This window comes from Actinia tenebrosa, unplaced genomic scaffold, assembly GCF_029948245.1.
Source record: "Actinia tenebrosa isolate PJP-AT-01 unplaced genomic scaffold, QUT_ActTen_1.0 PGA_scaffold4__44_contigs__length_22323623, whole genome shotgun sequence".
In the NCBI taxonomy this organism is placed as follows: domain Eukaryota; kingdom Metazoa; phylum Cnidaria; class Anthozoa; order Actiniaria; family Actiniidae; genus Actinia; species Actinia tenebrosa.
Genome location: NW_028292581.1, coordinates 948,256 through 956,185, shown reverse-complemented (window position 1 = coordinate 956,185; position 7,930 = coordinate 948,256). Strand labels below are relative to the sequence as shown.

General features: G+C 39.7%; 1 pseudogene across 1 annotated transcript; it reads left to right on the top strand.

The window, feature by feature from the left end:
* The first annotated feature begins 1,604 nt into the window (after window positions 1-1,604).
* LOC148906839 (dual serine/threonine and tyrosine protein kinase-like) lies at window positions 1,605-7,376 on the top strand (annotated as a pseudogene). Its single transcript, XR_016121079.1, has 6 exons — window positions 1,605-1,608; window positions 1,729-2,364; window positions 4,016-4,661; window positions 5,007-5,490; window positions 5,715-5,959; window positions 6,906-7,376. The product of XR_016121079.1 is annotated as a dual serine/threonine and tyrosine protein kinase-like (transcript).
* The last annotated feature ends 554 nt before the right edge of the window (window positions 7,377-7,930 follow it).

The window sequence follows — 7,930 nt, the reverse complement described above, 5'->3', positions numbered from 1 at the left end:
CTAGTTTTAATCTTATCCTCAATACCTTCCTTGAAAGACCCACTAGGGATTCCAGTTGTTGGATGCCATCATTTGGCGACACAACTATCACTAGGCACTGTCCTGTGATCTTGATGAAATCTCTCCAGCCTGTTCAAAAGAAAATTAGCATAATTAGTTTTGTTGTCCAATTTATCGGTTTTGTAGCTTTTTGCGGGTCTACTCATACCAGGAAATCTAACTATTTTCTTTGATAATTCATACCTTTTTATAATCTGTAGGTCGAGACTTTCGCCTCCTTTCCCATTCAAAACACATACGCGATCCAGTTCGAGAAGCAAGGAAGGCGAAGAAGATATGGAAAAATAATAGTGTCCTCGCACTGTTGTGTCGCTACTGAAGAATCAACAACAAAATTGTATAAGTTTAATATAAGAACTTTAGTCTTTTTCCGAAGGTAGCCAAATCTTCAAGTTTTTTTTAATTACATCTTATCTTTACTCGTACTTTATGGTACCTTTTCTAGTTATCTGACGAAACTTCGCTGTTCGACAAGGATACGTTTATAATAACTGGCCATGGCTTAGCGGAAACGTGGGGGTTTCTTTGACATGAAAACTCGCTTTTTCCTTCTTTTTAATTGTTCTAGTGAAAATTACTTTTGATTTGTTATATATCTAATGTTTCGCATTTTCTTTTTATCGTATTTTTTTTATAGCGAATGATAAACGCGTGTGCGCGCGTTTCAAAAAAGGCGGGAATGTAATGAATTACTACGCATGTGCAAGAGCATTTTAAGAAGATTAACTGTGAGGAGCTCTGGGTACGAGGTTCCATTAGCTGGTTCCTATGTACAACAAGACATTTCGTTTTGAAAGTTTAACTGCAATTTTCATAAACATGCGAACTCTGTGTCTGCGAGCTGCACGCTGAAATTCGGTTTTTTTTTGGGTTTTTTTTGCTGCCGTCAATCAAACCTAATAAGTCAGTACCTTTAGCTACCTTTTATGTGATGCGGAAGCCTCAGGGGAGAGACCAGTCGGTCCCCAGACCATATCGGCTAATCCCTTGCATCTCTGTAGAACTGCACGCTATTTTTGGTGTGTTTGCTCAATATTCTTTACTGAAAGGAGAGGTTGCGCGATATTTTTTCGTAGCGGTGAAGTGAAGTGCTTGCTGGAAATTTTTTTGGGGATTTACGCAACCCACCCTCCCTCAATTATATGCCGGTCCGTTCCTTAGCGTAAAGCTTAGGGGGAAATGGAGAGACTAACCCTAGGACACTAGGATGAGTCTTTCCGGACCTCGTTTCGATTTTCTTTTTGGAGGTTCTGATTTTTGTTCTGATGGTTCCGGCTTGTTCCGCGGGTAACGGTTCCGGTAACGGTTCCGGTGGTCCGTTCCGGTGGTCCGTTCTGGTGGTCCGTTCCGGTGGTCCGTTCCGGTGTTCCAAATTTGAACACATGATAGGCGGAAGTGTTTTGAAACATGCGCAATATAAAAGTCTGATTCCAAGAAAATATCAAAACGGGCTGCTGAAACTTTGTTCTTTTCTTAAGCAAAAAATAATAACAGACTGTTGAAATGCAGTTTTTTATGCGAGTAATTTCGGGCTTGCATTCAATATGTGTAGGATCGAACTTTACATTGGATGCTAGCTGTACATGAAGCTACCACGATATAACTAATTGCAAACAGTGGCCGAGTAACAAGTGGTAACATGGGAGATTCGTTAGCTTTCCGTCTGAGTGCAAAAGAATCCCTCAAGAAAACTGTCTGTGATTACAAAAACCCACATTGCTGAGATTGCTGCTCTTCATAGGGACACCACAAGATGTCTGAAGGAAATCCAAGATCTAATAAAAGCCAGTCGACGAACTGAGCCTTTGTTCTCTCTGCCTGCACTCCAGGTTCCAGATTTCAACTTTGGCAATCGTTTGCCTTGTGTTTTGTTTATTGGAACCCATAACTGCGGTAAAACCACTCTGCTGAATGTATTCTTGGGTAAACATATACTTCCTACCCACGAAACTCCGTGTACTGCACGACTAGTGCGAATGGTGTACAGCTCAGGCAATGAGAACTATGTTACTCTGGTGGACTCTCAAGGTCACAAACAAGAAACCAGGACTTTCAAGGATAAAGTTCCCAGGAAATATATTGTCCTGAAGGACGACGAACGCCAAGATGGGGAAAAGCTCAAGACCATAGTAGAAGTAGGAGTCAAAGATATTAAACTATTGGAATGTGGAATAGAGCTCATTTGATTCTCCCGGTCGCAACGAGAACGAAGCTTTGGACCTTGTCGTGGAGGAATTCTTAAGCAAAGGAGTCGTACCCTTGATTGTTTACGTAGTGGATGGAAACAATCAGCTTCAACAAACGGTAAGGGTCTACGGTAGTGGCTCCGAGGAGGGAGTTAGTTAAACACAAACCTCTTTGTGAAGCCGATTATGTTCCGTCTTTACGCTCTTATGGTAGGATTAAAATATGGCTCGCTGGAATTATGGTTTTTTTCCTTAAAAAGCAGGAAATATGCAGGAAATAGAGTTCTTGAACCTCCCCCCCCCCCCTTATTTTAAAATCCTGCAGGGCGTAGGCGGGGGGAGGGGGCAAGGGGGTGAGGGCCCCCCTTTCGTGGAATAATGGCAGCTTTTTAAAATGTATGCAGTAATTTACAATATATTTTTTTTCATTTCTTTTTTCTTTTGTACAAAATAAAACGTAAAATGTAAGGCCTGCCTTTTTTTTTAGTTCGGCATTTCGGGGGCTCAAATTAAACAAAATGGCGGTTTTTTTGAATTTGTCACCCTCCTTCAGGAAAATCTTTATCTTTAAAATCTTTTGTACCTTTATCATGATTAAGATATATAAGCAGGTTTTTGAATGGTTGTCGTTTGGAAAGGGAGTTAGTATACATCTTGTGAAATTTAATGAGAATTGATAAACCAACAATTTTCTATTTTCATGGCGTAAAATTTAACCCCATTTTCTCAAACAGGGACAACATATTTAAGATGTGTGCATTGCCTAAACTCCCCACTGACCCAACCCATATATTACTTGCTCAGATAATGCAAATTGTATCACAAATGAATGACTAGTTAGAACATGATGAGCAATCCAAAAGATTAAGGACCATTCTCTGGGATATCATGAAGAAGGATAAAATCACAGGATAATCTCTTTTAGACTCCTCCATTCTCTTGTGCTATGGAGGACACTATCATGACCTCAAATACTAATTTTTTTTTAGTTTTGCCCCTTCCACTTTTAAGTAAAGGAAGGTACGTCTTTCATTGAGAGTGGAAGGGTGGAGGAGGGGAGGGGTGAGGGGTGAGGGTTGCAGGGGGGAGGGGCATCAGTAAGAAATTGAGCTGAAATTGAATTGAAGGGTTCAAACTTTTTCATTTCATTTCAATTCAATTTCAATTTATTTACACTGTTTTCTCAATTTTATGAAGTAGAATTACAAGAATAGTTATAGCTTTAATCTTTACTATAACCAAATAAAAGCTGCGTAGATAAAAGTAGATAAAAGCTGCAAATCCCCCAGCCCTCCCCCCACTCCCCCCCCCCCCCCCCCCAGAATTATTTTTGTTTAATAATTAGGTTTTTTAATCCCCACTTTTTTAGGGAACATTATGCCAAAAATTCTTGGGTTATTGCAACCAATCATCGATACGATATTAATTGATATGGGTCTTGCAACGAGCCACAAACACTTATCATTATTATATGTTTATTTCAACTTCAGACATTTTTGCTACATGAATACAGAATATTGCGGGCATGAATAGTCTAAGCAAATATCTGCATGACTGGTTTTACAAAGATGTATACAAATTTAACAATTGTACAGACGTTTCACAATCTCACAGTTCTGTGAAATAACCCATTTCTGACACTTTCTTACAATTTTTAGACCATCAGTGAGGCCTACATCATTATCATTATTATTATTATTCTTTTTTTTTATTACTATTATTATTATTTCGTAATTTTGGCAATAATTGAAGTATTCTTTGATTCAAAGGACCGTACCACTATACGAGAGCTACAGAACAAGTTTCCAAACGTTTCTCTGATGTTTGTTTGTAGCAAGGTAGATGTTGAGAAAAAGCCAAGGCTTATGACAAGGATGAAGACAACGATGATGATGAAGCTGACGATCCTTTTGATGAAGAGCTTTTTCAATCAAGCTCAGAAAAAGAAGTATGACGTTTTCCATAAGTTGAAAAATCTTGATTTCCTTCCTTCAGACGATGAAATTGAATCGTCTAGCCTTTTCCATGGAGTTTCTGCAAGGATGGTAAAACTGTCTCGAAAGAGAAAGCTTAGAAACGCAGCAACGATGAGCTTCGAAAACCTGGAGCTTTGCATTTTTGAAAAACTAGAAAGCTCTTTCAGAAAAGAAAGTAAAAAAGCGTTATCAATCTTATTGTCAACTCAAGAGATGATCCTGACTTCTGTGGTTGATAAGGAAAGAACATTTGCCAATGCCGTGTCTTCCGTATCTAATGCTTACAATCGTGCAATTGGCATAGAACTATCGCTCTTCTCCTTGATTTTAGACCTGATTGTCAAGGGCAAAACCATCACCAATGCTATTGGTTCAGAACTGGAGAAGCTAGCAGAGATCTTCATAAAAGAAGGAGAAAAATATCAGTTCAAGGCAAATGGTAAAGGAATGCGGAGTCATTAGTTGAAGAATTTTGCAGTGAAATAAAGGGTTCTATTTTAGACAGAACATTCAATGTGTTGAAGCGCTCTGTTAAACGTGATTTGAAACGCAGTCTTGTCCTCTCTGTGTTAAAGGTGGAGGAGCTAGCAAAGTCTGTCGAGAGCGCACTTCTATCGCGATTTATACGTCGCGCTTATGCTAGTGAATATCACCAAGAAAGGAAACAAATGAATGCCAAACGTCTTGTCGAAAATGTGCTGTACTAGATGGCATTTTAGAGTCATTTTCCATTGCTATCGATGTTGCTTTAAGAAGAGAACTTTCACGACATTTAGAAAAGTTTGACTTGAAAACGACGGAGCCAATGCACCAAAGCCAAAAGATAGTTCCTGGAGACGGAAAGTCGTACAAGGCATGCTCTCAAAAATCAACTGCAAAGAACTTGCTAAAACTGTCGTTAAAACCTGTGGAGAAGCTCTAAAATTAAAACATCAGGAATTCGTGCAAGATGTCCGTGAGTTCAAGTTACTGAACCAAGCACTATCTTCCCATGGTGTTGAATCAATGGTCACGCGTCTTCGTACTGATTATGTCCCACAAGTTGCCGAGCTTGCTGTCAAAGGACATGCTTTGCAGTATGTCATCGAACGTGGCGGCCCACCCGAACTTGGCGAGGAAGAAATGTGCACTGCGCATGGTCGAGTACATTCTTGCTCCAGCCCCCTTTGGTGTGCAGACCGCGATTGCTGTATGGTAAAAGTGGTCACGAAATCTGCTGTTGGCTCAAAGGTTTGGAACCAAACCATGCTTGATTGCATGCATACAATGTAAGTATATCTTATCCTAATGGAGACTAGTCACACACTCGCGTTGGAAAATAGGAATTTGTTGACTTGAGGTTCATCTAAATTTGAAGCTATTTTTGGGAGGGAGAGCCGGGGTCACTCACTATACTCTTCCCACGCCGACCCTTGGAATCTATTACCATTGATAGATCCACTGGTTTCACATGTACGAATAACATTAAGTAGATTTTGTTGCTTTATTTCAGAGATATTGTTGAAAAGCTTGGCACATGTTGTCCAAAGTTTCTACAGCTGAACGGCTGGTTCTTACCAGAGCCAGATAAACTCTACATAGTAATGGAAAAAGCAGTAGAAGATCTATTGGCTGCCCTGAAACGAGGAATGTCATGGGGAAAAGCGCTTGCGAGTTGCTATAGATGTAGCAGAAGGAGTTTCTGCAATACACAAAGCTAACTACATCTATCAAGATCTCAAGCCCCAAAATGTCATGGTAATATTAATTAACTATAAATGTGATTTTCTGAAAGAAAATAGACAGCGCGTTTATTTATAAAATTCATATTTATTGAGTTCAACAAGTGGTGCGCGCTTGATCTATATTTACCTGTAGGGACTCTCTAGACTTTAAGAAAGTCTTTCGTCTTCATATTAGTTCACACGCGCTAAATAAAGCAGGCCGCCCAACCAGGATCACACGACTCGCTGGAGCTACGAGCTGAATGATTGGTCGAGAACTTCGGACTTTCTTGATTTTCACCTACAGGTCCCTGTGGTCCTAGAGTTGCCCCAAGTCGACCTCTCCCAGACGCTCAGAGCAGTTTGTTCAAGTCGTTTGAAGTCCGAAAAAGTCCGAAGTTCTCGACCAATCAGCGTGTGCGATTTTCTATAATCACCAGAGTAGTAATGATGAAAATGCCTATTTTGCGGCATGTTTCGGCCGGCAAGCGTTACGACCAACTCTATTTTTCCATTAGAATGGACCAAATCCACTTGGCGTAATGTTTTGCCCATTTCAGACCCGGTGTTGTTCTCTTGAGAATAAGAGTCTTTGTTTGAGTTGGTTCGATATCCATGTGTCTTCTCATGTACAGCTGTTAAACAAAGAAATATTACTCTAGCGAATGACACGTGGTCTGAAATGCCAATGTGTATTGCCAATGAACCTGACTCACGTGTAAAACTGATACCATTTTAAACACATTTTTTGAAAATGATCCCATTGTAAGAATGGGAAATTTTGTAATTTTCTTCCTAAAGGCATTTTATCTGATAAAGTTTTGATCAGTTGATGTGCTACAGATGCTGGGTGAATATGAGTCTTTACACAGGAAACCCAACAGGAAGTAAACGTTTTATGACATGCCAAAAAAGATAACTAAATCAATATAGGTTTGATTATGCACGTTTACTTTAGTTTTCTTTGTGATTTCTGCCAGCTAACTGTAGATGGAACATCCAAGGTGAATCTGTGTAAACCAGAGAAGCCATTCGAGACTACAAAACTGGGAATCCCTTTCCACATTTCACCGACGATGTTTCTTAACTACCAAGGAGGCAGCCATGCCAAAAAGATGTATGATATTTACGCCTTTGGTTCTCTGTTGTGGGTCTTATGCGAAGGGTCAGGGGAAGCTCGACCACAGGTCTACTCACACTGTTATGATATCGATGCAATGAAAGATGCAGTTTGCCACCAAGGGATACGACCCGAGAGACCACCAAAAACCCCAGATGCTTGGTGGGATTTGATGACTCTATGTTGGAAGGAAGATGCCTCTACTAAGATGCAAAATGTGCTGGATCAACTGCTTCAAATTCATTACAAAAACACATGTACTTATGAATGGATGAAACCCATCATTGTCTTACAGAAAGAGATTTCTCTGTATTTCTATGGGATTGAGTAGAGAGGAGACTAGTAGAGAAGCCGATGCTACTCAATATATACTGGGTTTTCAATAAGGAAATCTCGCATCACAATCGCATCGTAATAATGGTTTTTCCAAATTCTAAATTCGTTTTTGATCGCCATTTTTTTTGGGAGAGAGGGGGGGACTTATCTCTCGATATTTACTTATCATTTCCGCAATCTAAAATTTAAACTAAAATGATTAATCAATTCCCAACGGAAACTTGTGATGTTGAAAATATCTTGTTTAATTTGCTACACTCAAAAAAAATCTCTCTAACTCGGCTGTTAATTGTTCTGGCTATGGCAGCTCAAATTTTTGATATTCAAGAACCTTAGATTTTGTTTACTCACAATTCGCTACATTCAACATTGCACGCAACATTGCACCCAACAAATTTGAATAGGGGTGAAACATGTTGCACGAAAACCTCGCAACATCGCTTGTGTCAGCCTGATATGCTAAGAAAAGTGGTCAGCGGATATAAATTTAGTGCAAGCTGATTGGCTGGACATTTGAAAACATTGCACGCAATGTTGCAGCCATGTTCA